A 22,959-nucleotide genomic window follows, 5' to 3' on the forward strand; every position below is an offset into this window, starting at 1 on the left:
CAGCCCCCCCCAGGTTCCCTCCCCCATAGCCCAGGACCCCTCCCCCATAGCCCAGGACCCCTCCCCTCTCTGATAGCCCAGGACCCCTCCAACAGCTCAGGACCCCTCCAACAGCCCCCAATCCCTCCAGATCCCCCCAATAGCCCAGGACCCCGCCAACAGCCCCCATCCCCTCCAGATCCCCTCCCCCATAGCCCAGGACCCCTCCAACAGTTCCCAACCCCTCCAGATCCCCCCCATAGCCCAGGACCCCTCCAGATCCCCTCTCCCCTCCAGATCCCCTCTCCCCGGCTCCCAGCGCCCCGCTCCTGCCGGCTGTCTCGGGCCCGCCCCGCGGGCTCCTCCCAGGCCGCTGCCGGGCGCCGGGCCGGGGGAGGCGGAGGCGGAGGCGGAGGCGGGGGCCGAGGAGGGCGGGGCGGACGCGGCGCCGCCGCGCACAGCAGCCGAGCCCCGAGCGGAGCAGGCGAGCGCGAGCGGCGGGCGGAAGGAGGCGGCCCGGCGGGCACCGGCGGCGGGTGAGTGGGGCGGCGGCGCTGGGCCGGGCCGGGCCTGCTCGGGGCGCTCCCGGGCCGCGAGTCCCGGCTCCCCGGAGAGGGGCTGGGCCCCCAGGCAGGGGGGTGCCCGGGGAGGTCAGGACAGCCGGGGGTGGGGGATACGGGGGGTCCGGCCCCCAGGCGCTGCGGGGGGGGGGGGGTGCTGACCCCCGGGTAAAGTGGGGTGAGTCCGTGGGACCCCTGGGGAAGGGGGCATGTGAGGGGCCCTGGGGTTCATTGCCCAGGCTAACGGGGGGGGGGCACTGCCCCTGGGGTGGGGGGATTCAGGGACACCCCCGGGGCTGCTGGGAGTGAGGGATAAAGAGGGCACTGACCTTTCCCTGGGGGGGGCACTGACTTGTGTCCTCCCCCAGCCCTGCAGGGGGAAGGGAGTGCGAGTCATGGCCCGGGGTTCCTACCCCAAGGGTAAAACCAAGGGCCCAGGGAGGCAGGGAATGGGTACAGGGACCCCCCAGGGTGAAGGGGGCGCTTGGGACCCCCCAGGGTGAAGGGGGCGATTGGGACAGGCGCTGCTCCCCGCACGCTGGGCAGGCTTTGGCTCTAGGATGCGGGGGGCACTGACTCGAGGAAGAAAGGATGAGGTGGCATGGGCACTGGCCCCAGGGGGTTCCTGGGCTGACAGGCAGCGGTTCTCTCTCTCTCTCTCCCATAAAAATGGTTTTGTTGTGATTTCCTGGGGCTAGGCATGGGGCATGCATCTGCCTTGTTGGAACTGAACTTGGCTGGCGTCAGGCATATTTGGGATGGCCTGACCCGTTGTTGGCAGTGCCCATGCCACACATGGGAGCTAGCAGGGTAGTTTAGTGCATTCCTTGAGTTGCCGCCATCAGCCACTCTCTCACACCTCCTAGACCCACCTAATCTATGCTAGCCATGGTAATGGAGGAAGTGAAACCAGGAATTCCCCAGCGTCTCTCAGTCCCCCAGATGTGGGGACAGTCAGACGCTAAGGATGCTGCACTTCCCTATTTTGGGGTGTGTGGAGGGAGGAGGGAGTGAAGTTGTCTGGATCCTGGCATACTCACTTCGCTCCTCGACTCTTTACCGCTTCTTGTTGCCTTTTCAGTACTGGTGCGTTCAGTATTGCAGTAGCAGAAACTCTCCCCAGATGGTATAATTGGGCCTGAGAAAATCCTGCAGTTCTCTTACTGGTCCATGCAGTCTGGGGTGTTTCTCAGTCCTAGAGAGGCTTTACAGCCCAGACTGAAGAGGGAGCCAAGGAACCCAAGTTGAAGGGGAGCAGGCCATCTCATTGCTCCCATAGACATTGCAAGGGGACATAAAAGGCTGTTGTAGTTCTCTCATCCCTTGTCTTTGAAGATAACTTGGGGCTAATATGTGAGACAAGGCTTAGGTGGTCTGTGTGAGAAAGATCTATTTGGAGTGGATGATACTTGGATTTGGGTGTCTGAATGTTAGATTCTGAGAGTTTATTTTCCTGTTCCTTCTCTCTGACTTTGAAGAGGAAAGTTTGGGAAGGGCCATTGAGCAGTTTGTAAACTGTTCTCCAACATGGGTTTAAAGTTTTCTGTAGCCCTAAATCAAAACAAGTGTTACCTGAATTATCAAGGCATTCAGAGCAACAAGCTAGCTTTGGATTGCTGTTTTGGGCAGTGGGTGAAAGGGGAGAAGAGCATCATCTTTCATTTGCATGGTCGTATCTTCACAGTGCTTCCTATTTTCAAACGTTTTATTACATTGTCACTTTTCTGAAGGTGTCATTCTAGGGGGGATGGTCTTCTCTCCTTGCCTTCTGTCAGTCTTCTATTTAAATGTGAGGGTGAACGGGGTTGTTTCAATTTTGTAAGCTACAGCCCTCCAAGTCTGGGTAGTATATGACATCAAAGTATATATTTCAAGGGCTGCTTTCATTATTGATAGCTAAATTCTGACTTGCAGGAATCCTTCAGAATTTTTTCTTGGTTAACTTTGGCATGTACGTAGAATGTACCTCTGCTCGGCACTGAAACTTTTAAACATCACATAATGTAAAACAACCCATGCCCAATAAATCAGCTACATCACTCTAAAACTTTTAAAATAGGGAGTTGACTACCACAAGAATTACCAACAGGGTAGTCTTTCCAGTAATATTCAGTAGAAAAACTATTATATGCCTCCAGACACCATTAAATTTAATTTTTCCCCCTTCATCAAACTGCAAAAATGATTCATGGTGAAAGGCGCACTGTTTAGCTCAAACTTTTGTGGGTATTTTTGTGTTTAGGAAACTTGACAAAACCTCATAGCTATAGTTATGTTGCCAGTATATTTTTTTAAACTTAATTGCTGATCATTTTGAGTTTGCCTTTAAATCTTTCATTGCAATGATTGTAACCAAGCATTGCAGTCTTGTGTTAATGTCTGAACCAGAAATTGAAATTGACTAGAAACAAAAATGAAACTGACTTGTCTATTTTCATTGTTCTAGTCATATATTGGAATGAACTGCAAACAGTAAACAAACACCACAGGTAATGAAAACCAGATTTTTAAAAATTCGTTCATTTCAGATTTTTCATCTGTAAATGTGGTACCACAACTTCTTGTTTGTGTTTGTATTTATTAAATTGCTTTTAACCAGAGTGGTAGTTTGTAATTTTGGCTTTGTGTATTGTTCGCAGTCTAAAATGTGGCACCAAATGTGTTTGAACTTAACAGCATCAAATAATCTAACTCATTGTGTTATTTGAGGAAGACCCGGGCTGAATTGTTAACTGCCCTGTTTTGATTTGTAATATTTTGAAAAAATTCTCCTTTGTTAATGGAATAGCACTTGATTCTTTATTCAATTGGCCATGGCAGACTCCTCAAGAGGCCAAATATGTTTAGTATGGAAGTTTCTGAAATTGTGAGACAATAAGGACTGAAGTCACTAAGAAACAGATACTAATAATCAAACACTCTATACCTTAATGTTGTTTCTGTGAGTTTTAAGTGAAAGAGAAATTTAAAGCAGAACAGGCTAGATTCTACAGTATCTGTAACTTTTTAATTTATACACAGCTAGTGTGGCACACCATTTCCTAAGTATGAAATACTTTCTGATTATTCTGACATCATTATCATGTTGCTATAGTGACTTCATTACACTGGGAATGCCATGTTCACATCCTGTTGCTATGGAAAAGATCAGTGTTATAAATAAAAATATTTTAGTCTATTCATAGCTGTGATAGATAAAAATGCCGTTGTTTTAATATGACCTGATTGCCTAAGAGTGACAGTGTATTTTAACCAAACTTTTTTTGTGCTGAGTTATGAACTAGGGAATTGACATTTCAAGTTTCTAACACCTTGTCCCTTCGACATCTCCTCCATTGCATTTGATAGTAGGGGTTATGAAATACTAGTTGTAGAAATCAAAAAGAGAATGTTTGTGTAGTTTTTAAGGTGGAGCTGAGACAGGAAGTACTGTGCTTTCACATACTGAGTCTAAAAATAATCTGTTTTCATACACAGTATTTTCATCGAAGCGGGACACACGGGGACAAGGGGAATATTGGTGTTCCATCAAACTAAGATCCTCAACAGTGAAGTGAGTTATCCTTTTATTTTCATAACTATTTCTCACGGTGTTTATAAATTTAGGATAGCTAAATCTAAAAGCTTGTAACTGAACTAACCTGGGGGTGACAAAAAATGCAAAAACTTTGCTAGATTTAGTAGACCCACTTGGTATTTGAAGAGCAAAGGTTATATTGGGTCTGAGGGCTCAAATTAAACCAAACACACAATATTTAATCATGTCTCTTGGCTTCAGTTTGATGGTGTTTAGGTCAGGTATCTTTTGGTAAGATTTTAGAGAGGAACAGGGCATAATTTACTAGCACAGTGTAGTTCCAGTGACATGTTAATGTTTTCATTTAGAGACTGGTGTTTATACAATATGTCAGAATAGTTTAGAATTGAAACCAAAGGCTTCAAATATACAGATATATGTAGACTATTTTGTGATATATTTGATGTCTTCACCTAATATGAGGATGGCATTGCAGATAAAGAATTGAAATTTAGTTAGATGGTATTAATATAACCTGTGAGCATACTAAAGTGTCTAAGTTTTAACTGTACATTGAAACATAGTCTTCATGCATAATGAAATCTAAAATTTAGTATGTACTGATATATCCTAGTATTACTTCTGTCCTGTACTATGTCCACATAGAGGACTTGGTGTGTTATCTGGAGAATACATTCATTCAGTGCAATTTTACATATATTTTTTAATGGATCTCTCTTGGATTTTTTAATAGTCTCTCTTTTCCAGATGACTTAATGTTGTATAAAACTACAGACAAGTTACCAATTTAATTATTTTTTAAAAGAAAAATCATAGTGCCTTGGTTTTAAGGAATATGTGTCTATTTTTAGTGATGCAGGAAATGAATCTTTTGAACATATTTAAAGTTTAAATCTTTACTCCATATGTTTGGGTTACTGTTTGCAGAGGTGCCTACTTAGAACTCAAAATTGTTCCCCAGTCCTGCAATCAGTTCGCTGTAGGTAGCATCATGTGCTGTATGAAGCCCTAGTGATGACAATTCACTGGCCCTCTGCATGGGTCCAAGGGTCCACTTGTGGATCTGATTGCAGTACTGGGACTGAAGAAATACAGTGATTTTAGATTATTATTTTTAATATAGAGAGTTTCTGCATTTATGCATGTCCTTGTATTTTCTAATGTCAGATGGTATGAACCTCAATTTTCCTTAAGCACTTTTGGTGACTGTGTACTTAGTTCTAATAGAAGTGGACTTTGGAGACAGGTAACCTGATTCAACCAGTCCCAGGGTTGTGTCTGGATAGATGGTTGTTTTTCCATTGTAGACCTACTTTTGTTTGTAAAGGAAAGTTTGTTGTTTTCTTTTCTCATTAGAGTGCAGTTCGTTGAAGACTCTCTTACTCCCGAGGGCATTCTGTGCCAAAAAAATAAAAATTCTATGCACAGTATTTTAAAATTTTGCAAATTTTATTTGTCAAATAAATGTGGAGGCTCCAGCATGGCACTGGGAAATGTGGAGGCTCCAGCATGGCACTGGGAAGCACAGGCCACTGGCTGCACAGAGGTGGGAGATCACTGTGCAGCTCCCCCGGGACACGGACTCAGCTGTGAGGCTGCACCCAATTCTGACAAGCGCAAGAACCGGGCCTGCCCCAGAAACACCTCAGGGCCCTGCATCTCCATGCCAGGTTCACCAGGTGTGGGCAGGCGGCTTAGCAAGGCAGGATCCAAGTGTGGAGGGGCATAGTGTGGGGGGGATCCAGGTCTGGGTTGAGAGGGTTCTGTGTGGGGCAATCTGGGTGTGGGTGGCTCAGTGGGGGATCTGGGTGGGGGGGGATGTGGATGCACAGGGGCCTGTGGAGGGTTCTGGGTGCAATGGTAATGGGACTCTGCAGGGGAGTCCAGGTGAACGTGTTTGGGGCTCAGTGTGGGGGGTCTGGGTGTGGAGGGAAGAGAGCTTGGCAGGGAGGTGTGGGTGGTCCAGATGCAGCTGGTTGGGGCATGATGGGGTGGGGGATCCGGGTGCAGGTGGCTTGTTGGGGTGGTTCAGGGGGAGTGGGGCTCATCAGGAGGGGTTCTGAGTTCAGGGAGGTGAGGCTCGGTGGGAGGGTCTGGGTATGAGGGGGTCTGGAGGTACAGGGGTTGGGCGGATGGGGAAGCAGCTCCCTGTACAGGGATCCCTCCCCCTGCAGCTGAGGAGCGATGGGTGCAGGAAGCACGGGGGAGGGGGCTGTAGAGCTTCCTTCAGGTGGAGGAGAAATCGGGGGGTGGGTCTGACTCGGCCCCGGATGCTGTGCAAAGGAAGAGGAAGTCCTGTGCGCCCAGTCGGGACTAGCAGCTGAGCCTGGGGAAGGGTAGGAGCTACCAACTGGGTCTTCCCCAGTCCCACCTCCTGCCACACAGTGATTTACTTTTCTTCCGGCTGCTCTGGGCCCCTGAAATGTACTGCTGGGGAGGGTCGCATAACTGTTCTTGTGGCTTCCCTTTGCTTCCCTGTCAGAAAGTCATTTTTCTGTGGAGAAGCAAAGAAATCTGCAGGGGACATAAATTCTGCGCATGCGCAGTGGCACAGAATTCCCCCAAGAGTATCTCTTTATATTAAGCTGTGAGATAGATACTGACTTTTTTTTCACTCTGATTAAAGTTTTCTTTTCATTCTGTTGAAGACAACTTGTCTAGTAGCCTATGTTCACGTAACCGTTTATACAGCAGTTGCAAGTGTTCTTGATGAGCAACGGTTACGTTTTTAGTGTTGATCTGATATGGCAATAAGATAGGTATTTTATTATTACAAATGCATTTGGACAACTGCAGAATAAACTCATGATGTTTATGTTCGTATGGGTTAGCTTAATTGAAGTGTTTATCATTATTTAACAGAAGGCTAAGAAAAAAAGCACAACTCTAGTGAAACCTTCTCTTTAGAAGAGTGCTCAGTGCCTTAGTCAACTTTTGGTTTAATTAGCCAACTGTACATAACCCGTGAAAGCTTCTGATCCTAGAAACACGACTCCTTGGGCAAATCGACACTACAGAGTTAAATCGACTTCTAGCCCCCGCAGTAATTAAATTGCTTTTGCATGTCCACACCACACTCGTTGTATCGGTAGTGCATATCCTCACTAGGAGCACTTGCACCGATTTAACTGTCAGTGTGGGGCATTGTGGGACAGCTTCTGAAAGGCAGCAACAGGCAATGTAAACAATGCAGTGTCTACACTGACACTGTGTTGCTCTAACTATGTCAACCTAAGTGCTATGCCTCTTGCAGAGGTGGAGTTAAGTTAGTGTAGTGGGCAAGATACATCCGTGGGAGTGACATTTTAGTGTAGATGCTTAATGAGTTAAGTCAACATAAGCTGCCTTATATTGTGTGTATATATATAGTGTAGACCAGGCATATGCCCTCCCTACCCCCAACCAACCAAATCCCTTAAGTAAGGGTGTCACAAGTTGGAAATAAAATTGAATCTTATCTGGCTACCTTGTTTGATGCCATCCATAGATAGGGTTACCATATTCAATACTGCAAAAAGAGGACACTCCACGGGGCTCCGGCCCTGCCCCAACTCTGCCCTTTCCCCAACTCCGCCCCCTCCCCTGAGCACCCCGCATTCGCCCCCCGGCTGCTGCTGCGCTGGGGAAGTTGCTTCGGCCCCCGCTGTGGTGGAGAGTGGCGGGAGCCGGGAAAGTTGGAGCCTGGTGAGGAGGCGACTGCGCGCTTGGATGCCGCCTGTCGCCTCTGTGCCCCTGCAGCTCGGGGGAGTTGTTAGTTTTGCTGCAGCCACTCCACTTGCACTCGGGGTCCCCCGAGTGTCTTTTGCCCGAGTGCGAGTGGCTGCAGCAAAACTAACAACTCCCCCGATCTGCGGGGGCATAGAGGTGGCAGGCGGCATCCGAGCGCGTAGCCGCCTCCTCCCCAGGATCCGGCTACTGCTGCGCTGGGGAAGTTGCTTCAGCCCCGGCGTGCGGTGGAGAGCGGCGGGAGCCGGGAAAGTTGGAGCCTGGGGAGGAGGTGGTCCCCTTACCATGCCTTCCTATTTTCCCGGACATGTTTGGCTTTTTGGAAATTCCTCCCGGACGGGGATTTGAGGACCAAAAAACCGGACATGTCCGGGAAAATCCGGACGTATGGTAACCCTACCATAGAGAGGTTAGGTTTTTTTATTTTTATTTATTTATTGCCATAGCCCATGTGGGTGGCAACCAAGCTTTAAGAATATTTAATTAATTTTCTAAACTACCATGTTGGCTCTAGAGTGCCAATTAATGTCCTAAAAGCCCACACTTCAAATGAGTTTGTACTATTTCCTCTTACAGTGAGTGCAGTGCAGACAAAGAAAGAAGTGTCTCTTTACATAGAGATACACCATGGAAAGGGGATTATAGCATAATCAGCTTTTTGCTGATATTGGATATGATTGAAAATGTAATATGCTTTCTGCTGCTAACTGCAAATATAGTGAAGTTCGCTGTATTTCAAATAGAGCATAAAACATTGTGCAAGATGAATTTTTCTATCATGTACATGTGACACACATTAATGATAAATCCCTATGATTTTGACTAGATCAGCCCAATAGAAGGGACTTAATTTTGTGTGTAAAATGTTTTCAAGCCTGGATGATTTCTAAAATCAATACAATTAGAAATAAACTTGTTCCCCCTTCTTTACTCTTGTACAAGAACAGAAGTTGTCATTAGTCATAGAATTAAATTCCTTTATTTTCTTATCTTGCAGAATTTTTACTTTAGACTAAATTTAGAATTTTTTAGTTTAGGGGACAAACTAAAAGAAGTAACCTTATTGCACATCTATTACATTGGCCAGCATGTCATTGTATCAATTTTAAGTTGAAACAATGGATATTAAATGACTAGATCATTTCTTGTGTTTCAGGGTTAATTTTGGAAGAAAAATAAAAGTATCCTTGGGCATATAAGCAAGTTACTGCAGAAATGGTTACTCATGTGGATGTTGTTTAATGTTACAAGCTCTGAGCATCAAATTATTTTAATTAGAGAAAACATAAAATATTCAGTTGAGGTTTGTTCTTCTGGTGACTCCTCCCTTACAATTGAAGTGGAGATTCTCAGATCTGAACTTGGCTTTGTGCCCAGTTCTGGTCCTAAAGATCCCCCCTACTCCTTCATTTTGTGGCCATTTCTTTTCCACCCCTCCTTGGAATACTAACATGGGTTCCCACGGAAAATCCTAGATGTCTGTGAATGGAGGCACTTTGGCAGGGAGCTACCATTTCTACATCTCTGGACTCAGACTCCAAGACTTGAGACAAACCAAATTTATTCCTGATGTAGTTCCATTGAAGTTAACTTAATAATATAGGCCCGATGCCCCACTTCAGCCATGCTGTGGAAAACCACTATGCTCGGTAAAAACTGTGAAGATATCCATGAACATGTCCAATTCTGTCCTTCCTAATTAGATTTGCTTAGTTCATCCTTCATGAATTATACAAAGGGGATTACTTTCTATAGTTTGATCTTAATTTATCTATTCTATAAAGGTTATTTTCTAACTCTCCTTTCCTCTAGCAACATATAATAGGTTGTGTCTGTCTGATCAATTTAGGTTTCTAAAAAAAAAGTGTGATTCTTATAAAGGGACATGTAATATGTTGCTTCTACAGGTATTATGTTAAATGTCATGTTTACTAGTCCAAATAGTATTGGTTGTTGTAATGTAAGTCTTTTGGGATAAAACCTGGTTATAGTATATAAATCATGTTGTCTCAATTCTGTTTCATAGAGAATCGCCAGTGTTCAGAAAAAAAACTACAAGATTAAACGGCATTAATCTAAGCTGTAAGGCCCCAGATTAATATGTTCTGAATTGATTTGATCATGCTTTTCTTAATAAGTGTCTAAGCAGGCCACAACAGAGAATCTTCAAAGGTCAGATTAGATTTGTTATAGAGTAATGGTTCTGAGGGGGTATAGCTGGCAACTTGGTTTCTGTGTACATTGCCTGGCATGTGCTAAAAATGCTTTCATACTCAACCTGATTTGGTAGATAAAGCAGATAGCTAATGACATTAAGACCGAAGAAGTGAGGTTTTTATCCACGAAAGCTTATGCCCAAATAAATCTATTAGTCTTTAAGGTGCCACCAGACTCCTTGTTGTTTTTGACATTAAGACCAGTTTACCGTGCAGTATTGGAAATCGAGCATATTTGACAAGTCATTAAAGGAGTTCATACATGGATGGTCAAGGTAGACTTTTAAAAGCATCTTATTAAAAATCTCCAGGCAGCTGTGGATGCTTGAAAAATTGCTTTCTTCTCTAGCTCTCCTCACTCCAATAGACCAAAAGTGACTAGTGATTTTGGGTGCCCAAATGGAGACATCTTCCCGTGGCCTGATTTTTTACAGTGAATGCTCAGCACCTACCCTCTTAAAACTAGGTTCCTTCAAGGCGTTTAAAGTTGAGCACCCAAAAATCACTAGTTAATTTGAAAATTTAGGCCATACATCTTACATTTTCAGTTTATTCAAACAGTGTAAAACTATTTAGTATCTTGTTACGGCTGCCATGACCACCATAGGACTTTCATAGTTGCTGGTTGACTCCATCTAGCTGAGGAGTGTTGTTTTATGGAAATGGAATGGGTAGTGGGCCAGACCTTTCTCCTAGATTAACCACTACCTTCTGGATACTGAGGTTGGGCTGCACCTCTCCCATCAGGGCAGGTGATTTATTTTGTTGTTCCCATATCACAGGCTTATGAAACCACTTTGCAACATTTCTGTTAATCTCATGCTGTGACTGTTTAGAATGAAAAGCTGAGACTTTGCTTCCACCATTGCATCCAGAAAGTTCTGTGGCCTTATATTGAATGGTGGATAATTTGGCGAACTGCAATCTTTGGTAGCAGAGCATTGGTTACCATGAGGAACCTTTGTTGTACATAGAGGATAAGATCAATTAGATTAGACTGAGCTTTTTGCTTCTGTGGAGAGCAGGATCTTTTCAATTGGTATTACTATACTGGTGGGGCATGGGGACCCCAAGCTACCACTTTTGAATTGGGTCCATGTCTCTGGTGGTTGATAAAAAGCTTAGAGAGAGATACCAGGCCCCTTATTAGAGGACTGTCCTTGCTTCCCTGTGACTCTGATAATCTGGTTAATTATTGCCCATTCTCTAAACTCGTGTTTTGTTGGGTTTTTTTTGGAGGGGAGGGAGGAGGTTGAATAGAAGGTGGTGGTGAAACTTCACCTGTTCTAGGCTATAGCTGACCACCTGCTGGTAACTGATGATTCTTGCTGAAGCACCTAATACCTGTGTTTCAGGTACTAATTCCTGTTCATTTCCAGATGCAGTATAAAATGATAGATTTAATCTATCACATCTTTAAATGGGTCAGACCTCGATTTCTAAGAGACTGCCTTTCTCCACATGATACCGTGGTAGTTAAGGCTATCTAACACACTCTAGCTAATGCATCTAACAAAAAGAGGCTATGGGTGGGTAGGATTTTCTGGGAGGCGCCCTTGTCACTTGCACTGGTTTGACAGAAACAGTTTTTGTTTACCTTTTAAGTCTCATTTTGAAATTGGGTGGGTGGGTTAAGGGCCGAAGTGGAGGGGTGGCTTATTTTTGGTCAGTAATCATTTTATTTTGGTTTCGTTCTAATGGCCTTTGCAGCTAGGGGGAAGCAGAATGTACTGTGGAAACAGTGAAAAATAACTACACACACAATGCTGTCAAATGCAGAGTGAACAGACTGAAAACATTGGGCATGGGGGATGGGATATAAATTCCTTTCCAGCTTCTATTACAGTAACTTTAGGATTTGTAACTAAACGAGGTACAAAACTTGCAGAGAAACTTGTGCCTTTCAAGAACACCACAGAATAGTCTGCCTGTTTATTGGGTCAGCCCTATCCTTTGAGTTAATGTTCTATCTACGACGCCTAGATTATTTCATCTTTCTAGGTTTTTATACTGTACTCATCATGGTGTTAAGTGGGAGCCATGGTCAGATTTAAAATATTGACTCTTTGTATAGGATGAGGGCAAGATCATGTGTACATACAGTAATTGACTTTGACCTTTGCTTTCTAAAAATGAATTTGACTACTTTTAGGTACTTTTAAAATCTAAAGCCAAATTCTGTGTTGTGTTACTGTGTAAATTCAGAGTGCCTCCACTGAAGTCAGTTTTCAACTGAGGTCAAGTTCAGTTCTTACTTGAAGTCAGTGGAGTGACTCTCCAGATTGGCACTGATATAAATGAGAGCCTAATCTGTTTTTTTTGTTTGTGTGTTTTTTGAAAAGTGACATTTTGAATCCCTGACACTTAAATAAAACCTGCACTGCAAAGAATTACTCCATTAACCAGAGAGATGTTTAATGACAGACTTCTCTAATTATTATTATTCAGATGCATGTAATTTACCATTTTTTATAATACGTTAAAATGAAGCGTTGCTAAATCATTTTTGCAACTGAATGTGCAAACTGCTAAGCCTAATTAAGTGAGGCCTTCAGTGGTGCTTTACATTAGGTGACCTGTGACCTCTGTTTATTTCTGCCTCTCAAGTGTGTTTCAAGGCTTAACTCAATGTGTGTAAAATGCTCTGAAGTCCTTGGATTTAAGACAGCACAAATAAACCAACTATTATTATTATTAGGCCTTTATTATGCCTTTTCCTAGACTATAGTGAAACATTTCTGGGTACAGATGCTTTGTGATGTTGCTCTGAGCAATAACAGCTTGTTGTCTTACTGTCACTTCTTTGATAAGAGGACACTACTAAAAGAGAAAAGAAGTTTTTGAGACTAGTTCTTGTACTACTCAGTCCTTTGTTGGAATGTAAATTGGATTTCCCTTATAGAGCTGTCTAGGTGTTTATATTGTGCTTATACTCATATGTGAGCACTTAGCGTACATATTTATTTTTGGGCCTGCTCATTTGTTTTTTTTTTCAATAAGCAGAGCTTATATTGCCTTACAGGAGTTTCAGCTCTGTTATCTTGTAGTTAATGCCCTATGTATTAGCATAATTGTATCATTTTTAAAAACTCTCATTGTCTTTCACGTTTTCTGATGCATTTGAGGACAGCAGCTATGGTTAAATCCTTAACCAATTGCCAGACGCACTTTGAGAACTTGCCTGCAGAAGCTAATACCTGGCAAACATGGTCCCATGTTAACAAAGTCATTCTTGTTACCTGAATTTCATGCTCCAAAAAGGGGGCAAGGTGCTGAAAGGATCACAGTGATGGATGTAATATGACTGAAGCAGATAAACTTAATTACATTGTTTTAAGCGGGACAGCTTCAGTGTTTAATATATGTGTTGAGGGACTGGAACGAGTGAGTGAATAGTAGGTAACTGTTACTGTTTTGTCAAATGCTGTTGGAGGAGACAACATTCTGGAAATTTGTTACACCTAGTAGCAGTTACTATGTTTGTCAATCTGCCACATTGCATAACTTTGCTGCTTGTGAGAGCACTACAGGCGAACAGACCGGTTGCATTTAATTTTTGAGTGGCTGAAACCACAGATTAGAGGCTGGTTGGAATGTTTGTTTTTTGTTAAAGTATTTGGATCCAAAGATATCACCCATGTTGAATGTCTTCAGTATTAGAACATGTACGTTTGTCATTGAAATTGCAATATTGCTTGTCTTCTAATAGCTATAGAGCCTGATTTTCCAGAGGCTCTGAACACCCACAGCTCTCATTCACTTCACCCAGTTGTGGGTACTCAGCACTTCAGGAAATCAGGCTGGGATGAGCTCTGCTGTTTCATATAGTTGACCTAGACAGTATCATGTACCTTTTTTTTTTTTTTTGACAAATTACCATATTTGAAAATAGAGCTTACAGTGGACTGTTGACAAAATTGTAAAGGCCTCTGTGGGAAGAGGAGTTGAGCTAGATTTATTGAATTGACTTCAGTAGGTGTTCAAATGGGCACTTCTTGTGCCCCTTTTTCTAGCATTCTCTTCTCTAATGTGAATACATTTGGAGTTTTAGGGAGAAGCTAGTCAGAAAAACCCTTTCATTACAAACAACTGACATCCTTTTATATATATATACCACATACTATGAAGTGAAAGTGCATGTGATAATTTAAAGGCAAAACAGTCCTCTGGGTAAGGTTATATGTAGTGTAATTTAGCTTCCTTTTCAAGCCTTGTCAGGGCCACTTTAAAATGGTAATCATGGAACTTGATCCATTAATGTCATGTCTTGAATATTCCTTGGTTACTAAGCCTGAAGGTATGTGTAGATACATATAAATAAATAAATAAATAAAATATGCTTTTGGATGTTTTGGGTTGTAGCTTTGTTTTGACATTAATTGTGATTGGAAATAATTGAAAAATAATGCAAGTCAGATTAAAGCTGCAGCTTGCAGGTGGTAGTTGGCCCAGACTGCATGTTCACATGGAACAATTATGCAAATAACCAGGCTCTTATCGTTATAAGACATCTTGAGTTGGGTTATTACAGTCCATAGGTAGCACAAAAAAACCCCACTTCTGGGAATCTCATTTAAACCTCTCTGAAGGCCTGTGTTCATGCTGTAGTCTAAGGTGCTGTCTCAGAATGCTTTCTTTGTCCTGCAACTTCTGTGTTTTATAGCCTGTCTCTGTTGCATGTACTGGGTTGCTTAAAGTTGACTATAAATGTAAGATGAAGCACAAGTCAATTTAATACTAATATTAGTTGAGCTTTATAATTTGTAGAAGAGCTGAACATGACATGAGTGGACATCAGGGCCTCTGGAGCTAAGGAATGCACGTAGATCAGTGATTCTCAAACGATTGTACTGATGACCCCTTTCACATAGCAAGTCTCTGAGTGCGACCCCCCCCGTTATAAATTAAAAAACACTTGCTTATATATTTAACACTATTATAAATGCTGGAGGCAAAGCGGTGTTTGGGGTGGAGGCTGACAGCATGTGACCCCACATGTAATAACCTCGCGACCCCCTGAGGGGTCCCGACCCCCAGTTTGAGAACCCCTGACGTAGAGCTTGAAGCCTGAAACTTTGTTTTATTGTGGTTGATGATATCATTTTATTGCCATGCTAGTTGTACTGTGAACTGCATCTCTGTGGATTGGGGGTTGAAAAATCCTTTTCAAAACTACTATGCATTACACAGTGTCTCAAATTACAGTGTTGGATTTGTATAGTGATTCAAGAAAATATGATTTAATGGAAGTTTTTAATTTTGAACGTTTAGTGAGGAAGACTGAAAGGTCTCCTAATAGCGGTGCAAATTAAGGATATTGTAGGATCTGACAATTAACACAGAAATTAAAATCCTATGTGTTCTAAGGGACTGATAGGTGTACAAAACTGAGCATCTCCAGGGCATATGTTGAACAAGCATTTTAAGCTGTGAACTTTTTTTGGAATACAGCAAGAATCTCCAATACTAAAACTGGTGAAATTTCCTTTTCTAGTTGCTTGTGGTTTATCACTTAAAGAGACTTTTTTTTTCTTTTTTTCTTTTTTGGCTTTTGTCTGCCTCAGTCATATTTAACCTCTCTTGAAATTAAGTCTGCAAGTGTCATAATTGGAGATGATTTTTAATTCCATCTAGGAGAGTTGTTGAGCAGGGGAGTATTTCTGGATCAGTGCCATTGCTGCTTACCTGGTCCATTGATTAGATGTTGTATGATTATTGATGCCTTCTCTTTTTCCTCTGTTAAACTCAGTGTCCTCTTTTGAACCCAGGTTGCCCATAAGATTTTTTTTTTTTTTTTTGAACAGCTGTTTCTGTTGAAATGAGTCGTGATCTTTTTAGAAGCTAAAACTGACTCTACAAAACTGTGTTAAACTATAGGAAGCTTTTTTCCTTTCTGAGGATGGGTGCCAAATTCATTTCCCTAAGAAGTTTTAGGGGTGGACTGCCAAGGTTGTTTTGTACACTTAAGCCTGTCAGCTTTGGAAAGATTTAAATCTTTTAAGAGAATCTGGCAAAAGGTCTAAAACTCACAGTGTGAAAGTAATGGTACCCCTTTTTATGAACATCCAAGGCCTGTGTTGTAGGACCTTTTGCTGCCCAAGAGAGACTGAGTGCGACTCTCCTCAGAATCAATCATAGAGCTGTCAAAGACTTGAAAGTTCCTTCAGTTAAAATTATCATCAGAGAGAGTTTGTTTTGTCACCCCCCCAAAAAAATAATTCAACCATTTTCCAGCCAAGTCTAGCCTGGCAATGTGGTTCCAAGACTGGCCAGAGAGGTAAGTACAGAGTGATTTAGCACCCTTTATCTCCCTGTGACCTAGTCTTTTTTTCCAGCAATGCTTTCAGTCCTTGCAAACCAAAAGCTAATGTTCTAGTCCTTACTCAGACAAAATTCTCTTTGAAGTCATTGGGAGTCTTTCCTGGGTAAAGATAGCAGGGCTTGGCCCAAGAAAGCAAGAAACCAACCTTAAAAATAGAACCTAGGTCACTTGCTTGGTAGTGCAGTGAGGTAGCATGCTTTAAAGGGCAGAACAGTCACTGTGTGATCTTGAGACAGTCACTTAACTTCTCAATTCGTTCGTTTCCCCATCTGTATTTCCTCTTTTAATCAGATCTTTGCAAAAGTGCTGTATAAATGTCATACTGTCATCAAGTATGGAACCACCTGCTCTGTGTAGCCTTTACTTATGTAAAAGAAGATCTTAGTTAATTTAGGGGTTAAAGTAATCCTGGTGCTTTACAGTGGCAAATATTTTGCTTGAGGGTGTTGCCAGTATCATTTGTGGGAAGGTAGGCAATTTAGAGACATTTACTTCACTTAGGTTTATGAACATTTCACATGTGACTAAGTCCAGCCTTAACTGCATGTGCTAAATAAAGCCAGGCCCCTGTGAAAACATGGCCGAGTGCCCTGTACAGAATATAAACTCGAGTTAAACTTTCCACTTCATGCCACTGTATGGAGAGCTGTGTGAAGTTTAGGTTACAAACAAAAATAAACTTGGTCTCCTCCTAGCCTTCATTCCTGCATCTCTCACGATTGCTACCACACAGTTGGCAGTGTCTGCTAGAGAAAGGCCCAAGACTGGAATATCATGGGTGTTGGCTCTCAAGAATGGAGGTGCAGTCGAGCTACGTGAGGGAGTTAGGTACCGCCTGCTCACACTGTGCCTGGCTATCCCCTGAGCGTTCATGAGTCTCGTACTGATTCACAGATACAGGGTGATGGGTAGTCTTCAAATTACCAAAGCCCTTTATGAAGAGGATGTATTTGAGTTTTACCTAAAGCTTACATAGTTCTTTGTGCTATGAGCAAAATAGGTAGTTTAAAAGCATACTTGAAAGATTTCGGAACACTGTACTCAACAAGTAATTAAGACAAATTTTGCACTGCTTTTTGAGAGTTTCAGGGGAAAACCGAGCTTTTTATGCTCAATGTAGATATTGGTATTTTGATGTTTTAACAACCTGTTCAGTGAACTTATGGGTTTTCAGTGCCTTTTAATACTGGAATGAAGTGTGTGTGTGTGCGTGGTTTTCTCCTCAGGCTCTGGGGAATAATACTAAATGAGAGAGATGAATAATAAAGGATTTAGCAGGCATATTAGATGCTCTCACTTGCAATAAAATGAAGTTATTAAAACTGCTATTTTTCTGTGGAGTAATTAACTTACTGCAAGTCAGACTCCTGTGAACTCTGAGTTGCTCTGGCTATTTAGTGAAAGAACTTTGAGGTGCATCTTTGATTAGGAATAGATTTATTTTAGCACCACATTTTGTTTTTATTAGGGGTTTCTTTTTCTGAAATGGGTGCTCATCACCCAAGGCATTGAAAAATAAACGGTACGCATAAAATTGTTAATTACCATAAAGTGGATGTTGTTCATTCAACAATGATTGTTAGAACAGGCATTTAATTAGCCCGCGTGCATAGAAGGTAGACAGTTTTGTTGCTTGTGCGTTACTTATAGACTAAACTTGGAAGTGTTTTTAAGATAGTGAGAATCCCTAGACTTACATATGCAAACATGACCTTTAGAGCAGGCTGCATAGCTAAATCAAATGTATGTATACACAACCTGGTTATTACTGCTTCAGCTATTCAAGGAATATTAATATTTTCTGGAATTTAGTTTATAATCTAGCAAACACTGAACTAGAGTTAAGGGCTGAACATTTTCCCCTCCCTCTTATGTAAAACACATTTTAAATGTTCAATGTAGAATACATGGCAGCTCTGTGGTGCACAAAGGGTGCTTCCCTCCTTGCCTTGTGTCTTGGCTTCTCTCTTTCTTTTTTTTCACTCTGCCAGGGGTACTTCCAGCCCCCATTACCATAATATCTATGTGCCTCACAATCATTAATGTATTTATCCTCACAACATCCTGGTGAGGTAGAGAATTGCTAATATTTTACAGATGGGGATTGGAGGTCCAGAATACATAAGTGTCAATGTTACACCAAAATTGAATGAGAATACGGTTGTCACCTGCTTGTGATAGAAGCTGTTTTTTGATTAATAATAAACAGTCTGGTGGAAAAAAATTCAGATAAAAAGTTTTATCTGAATTTGCCCATTCATTAAAAATTGAAACGTTTTGTGGAGACGGTTGGTTGTGTTGTTGTTTTTTTTGAAAAAGTTCCGATGGAATCCAGGCAGGGTCCCCGCCAGCCCAGGCTTCCAGGCTCACAGCTCCTTGGCAGCCTGCCTGGTGAGCTGATAGGAACCTGAAAGTCCTGGATGTGCTGCGTCACATCTCTTCAACAGCCCAGGTTCTCAAGGTCTGTGGCTCACCAGGTGGACTGCCCTGGAGCCAAGACTCCTTTTTCTTTTGCACAGAATTGTATAGAGTTTGAGTTTAAGGTCAGAAGGTACCCATAGAGCATCTGTTTGACCGCCTGTATATCACAGCCATTAAAATGTGACCCAAACGTGACTTTAGTTAGACTAAGCATTTCATTCTTATTTGGAATGAAACCAAAAAATTTCTCTGCGAATTGGAATTACCTTACTTCACCCAGCTCGAATAAAAAAAACTAGTAAATGTGCTGTGGTATATTAGTAATGTAATGAGGGTTTACCAAGATGAGAACTCACTTAGGCTATGTCTACACCAGTGGTTCTCAACCAGGGGTCCGGGGGCCACGAGCAGGTTTCAGGTGGTCCGCCAAGCAGGGCCAGTGTTAAACTCACTGGGGCCCAGGGCAGAAAGCTGAAGCCTGGATCCCTGAGCCCTGCCACCTGGGGCTGAAGTCGAAGCCTGAGCAACTTAGCTTCGCGGGTGCCCCTGTGGTGTGGGGCCCGAGGCAGTTGCCCTGCTTGCTATCGCCTAATGCCAGCCCAGGCTTTTATATGCAGAAAATCACTTGTGGCACATGTAGGCCATAGCGTTTTTATAGAGTGCTGTGGGTGGGTCCTCAAAAAGAAAAAGCTTGAGAATCTGTGGTCTACACTACAGCCTATCAGCAAAACGTATGTCACTCAGGGCTGTGAATGTTCCACCCCCTGAGCGACATAAGTTACACTGACACAAGCGCTCGTATGCACAGCGCTATTTTAGCAGGAGAGCTTCTCCTGCTGACAAAGCTGCTGCTGCTTGCAGAGGTGGGTTTTTTATGTTGACAGGAGACCCGTTGGCATAGAGCATCTTCACCTGATGCGCTGCAGCTGTATCGGCACAGCTACGCCGCTGCAGCTCTGTACGTATAGACATCTTGGCTGAGAACTTGTGTAATTACTGGTTTTTGTGTACAAAACAGGTGGATAAGCAAATTAGCAAGATTTGTTATCTAAAAATATGTTTTGTTTTCTTTACCCTGAGACTTGCATTTAAACATACAGCTCTTGTGAGGTAGCCTAAGTTTTTCTTGAAAGCTGTGGTAGCCTGAATGCAAAAAGAAGAAAAGCAATTTTAAAATGCATAATTATGTCACTGTTAGTTTCCAAAGTGTCTTCCCTGTGGCTTGGCAGGTTGCTTCTAGGGACAGCTTGAAAACACCAGGGGTGGGGGAAGAGGACAAAGTACACAGTAGGGGGAAGATGAGAGAGATTTAAGCAGGAGACACTGAAGGAGTGAGATGGCAACGGGTTTAGACAAGGTGAGCTTTTTAACAATGTTAGAATACTGCCCTGAACAAACTTCTTTAACTTTCATTTTGTTTGATCTCATTAAAACTCCTTGATGGCGTTAAACAATCATTAAGTACAGTTGATGGGATACTATTTCATATTAACCATACATGCATTTCTTTAAAGTGATCCTCTCTTAATTGCTACAAAAAACACTGGTTTAACCTTGGGAGATACTCATATTTAAGATGTAGTGTGAATCTAAAATGCTCCTTCAAGGAATGATTGAAGAATGAAAACCCAGCTTTTAAAACATCGTTTTGTACTATAATTTGAATTAAAAAAGAAAATCCTTTAAACTTAAGAACTCGTACCCACCTCTGCTCTCACTGGAAAAAATGTTGTATCGATACATTATATGGGAGTAAAAAAATAACCGCGTAAAGTCGTGTTTGGAGAAAATTATCCTCTTAAGATGGATGCCATTTTTGGAAGAGAGAAAGTCAGTAGGTTTATCTGTGACTGTTGTTGTTTTAGAAACAACATCGTTGTTTTTAAAACCAGTTAAGGTTGCTGAGTGATCATCTACCACCTTATCATGTCATGTACAAAACCGAAGTACATAAACAAGGAAGTGAATAGTTAAAAACATCATCAATCTTTCCCTGTCTATATAACGAATGACTTGATAAGAATAACACACATTTTAACAAAGCAACCTCAGCTCTGCTCCATGTTGAATCTTTTACCAAATAGCTCAAAATAGTTACACAACAACCTGATGAAGAAACATGAAAATTATATAAGATTTGAAATGAATGACCTACAGTATGAGGCAGCAGACAACAGATGGAAGGTGACCACTCACAAAATCAATTTGTCTAGTGTTCGTATCCTGTAACATTTACTTGTTTTGATGGTGGTGGAGGGAGTAAGGAAAGATTTGAGTCGTCTTCCTCATAGAAGAGGAAAAGCTGTCAAGAACTTTTCCATACTGTAAAAAATCCAGTGCTGAAAACTTTTAGTAGCTCTAGGTCAAAAGTAGAGAAATGCCCAAATGCAGCTGTGTTATGCCTTCTCAGGAGGACCTTTTATCTTGTGTGGTTTGCTACATTTGAACTGTGTAATTCACTGTGACGCTGTGTTTCCACAGTAGAGATACACAGCACTTCCTGTGGAAGCAGCTCTACTGAGTCTCTTCTGTAGACATAATTGATAAAAGTCCAGCTTCCCCCAAAACACATACAACGTAGGTAGGCTCCTGTCCTCTTGTTCCCAGAGTAACACTCGTGAATATTAAATCTGCAGTGGTACTGCAGTCCATTTAGAAGGGAGCCTGCCAGTTACAGCCAGTGACATAGCGTTTTGGTCTAATTTGAGGATGCAGTATGTATTGGTCGCTGAGCTTTGCCTTTGGCTTTCCCTCCACTGTCTTTGTCTAGTTGGCACATGTCCCTAGCAACTTTCTGTAAATGCAGACTAACCGGACAAAAAATAAATCTAGCCATTTGGGCACTTCAAGCTGTAGATGCACAGAGTTTTTGTTCCCCGACTAAAGTGCTGGTAGGAAGCATTTTAAAATGCACAGCAAGGAGACAGGTCAGTCAGTTTCTTAGAAGTGCATATTTTGATGCTTACAGACTAAAAGTTTTATTTAAAAAAAAAAAAAAAAAGGTTGAGGCATGTATCTTTTTTTCCAAAGACTAAATTAATTGCTTCTTTTAAATGTTTCTCTCAGATTTATCTTGAATGAACCTCAGTACAGAACTACGGTCTCAGATCAGCAAAACTTTTAACCAGGTGTTTAACTTTAATCATGTGAGTAGTCACACTGAAACTGACTGGGACTGCTCATGTGCTTTGCAGAATTGGGCCCTAAGTTATAAAAGTCTCAGGTGGGAGTAATTCTCACAACTCACATAATGTGAGATCCTTCAAGGTTTATTGTAGGAACTAGGATTCTTTGCGGAAGTAGTTCAGAGAGAACACGGCCTTTTGTCTGAATTTTGCATGGAAGAGGGGTTGAAGGTGAACATTGTGCCATCTCCAGCTGAATGAAGTGGAGACTGTACAGAAGCCGTAGCACTAGCATGTAGCCTGAGATGTCCATAACATACTGAACTCTGAGCATTACCATTTTTTAAAATTGTAAAACTACCTTTCCAATGACGTACATGAAGAACAAAAGCAATCTTCGAATAGCGTATAGTTTTCTTGGCTAGTCATTAGCTTTGCCAACTGGGTAAATGTGTCCACGGAACTTAGTGGTATCTGATACTCAGAAACAGAGAGTAATTGACCTATTTAAGAGTTATTTAAACTGATTTGTTGTGGTTACCATACATTTTGAGCAAGTAGTGTAACTAGAATGTTGCCATAACCAAATCAATCTTGGCTGAAAGTTCCCTTTTTAAATCAAATAATACATTTTCCACTTGCACTTCACATTGAATTAAACACTTATGAATATGTTAAAGGAAATAATTTAACTACATTATCAAATTGCTTCTTGGCACTGAAGTAGTCTCATGTCTAATTCTGTTACTAAGTCTTATTTTTAAGGCATTATTACTCACCTATGAAGAGTCACTTCTAGTTGAAAATTTTGGCATAGTGTCTGCACTCCCCAGGAACAAATTTCTGTCAGAATGTCCAAAAACCACTTGCCTGATTTTTAACTTACAGATGTACAAAAATGCTAATTTGCTCTCTTTGGAGTTCCTGGAACTAAATGGTTTTCTTGTTCTTAAAAGAAAGAATGTAGGCCATTACCTGGATTGAATTTAAAAGGGAAAAAACACCCTATTAACTGAAAAGGTTATATCTGCAGTACAGAGTAAGTCTGCTCTATTGCATAGTAACTGGTTTA

General features: G+C 42.0%; 1 protein-coding gene across 4 annotated transcripts in view; it reads left to right on the forward strand.

The window, feature by feature from the left end:
* Window positions 1-403: 403 nt before the first annotated feature.
* RAP1A (RAP1A, member of RAS oncogene family) overlaps window positions 404-22,959 on the forward strand; it is a 71,991-nt gene continuing 49,435 nt past the window's right edge. Inside the window, exons 1-3 of one of the 4 annotated variants that reach the window (XM_034770589.1) lie at window positions 410-515; window positions 2,986-3,028; window positions 4,017-4,092. The gene's annotated coding sequence lies outside the window, so the exon portion shown is untranslated. Of the gene's footprint in view, window positions 516-2,985; window positions 3,029-4,016; window positions 4,093-22,959 lie in introns of all 4 variants that reach the window. The other 3 variants (XM_034770587.1, XM_034770590.1, XM_034770588.1) reach the window with 3 other exon arrangements.

Source organism: Trachemys scripta, chromosome 4 (genome assembly GCF_013100865.1).
Source record: "Trachemys scripta elegans isolate TJP31775 chromosome 4, CAS_Tse_1.0, whole genome shotgun sequence".
NCBI classification, from domain to species: Eukaryota; Metazoa; Chordata; order Testudines; family Emydidae; genus Trachemys; species Trachemys scripta.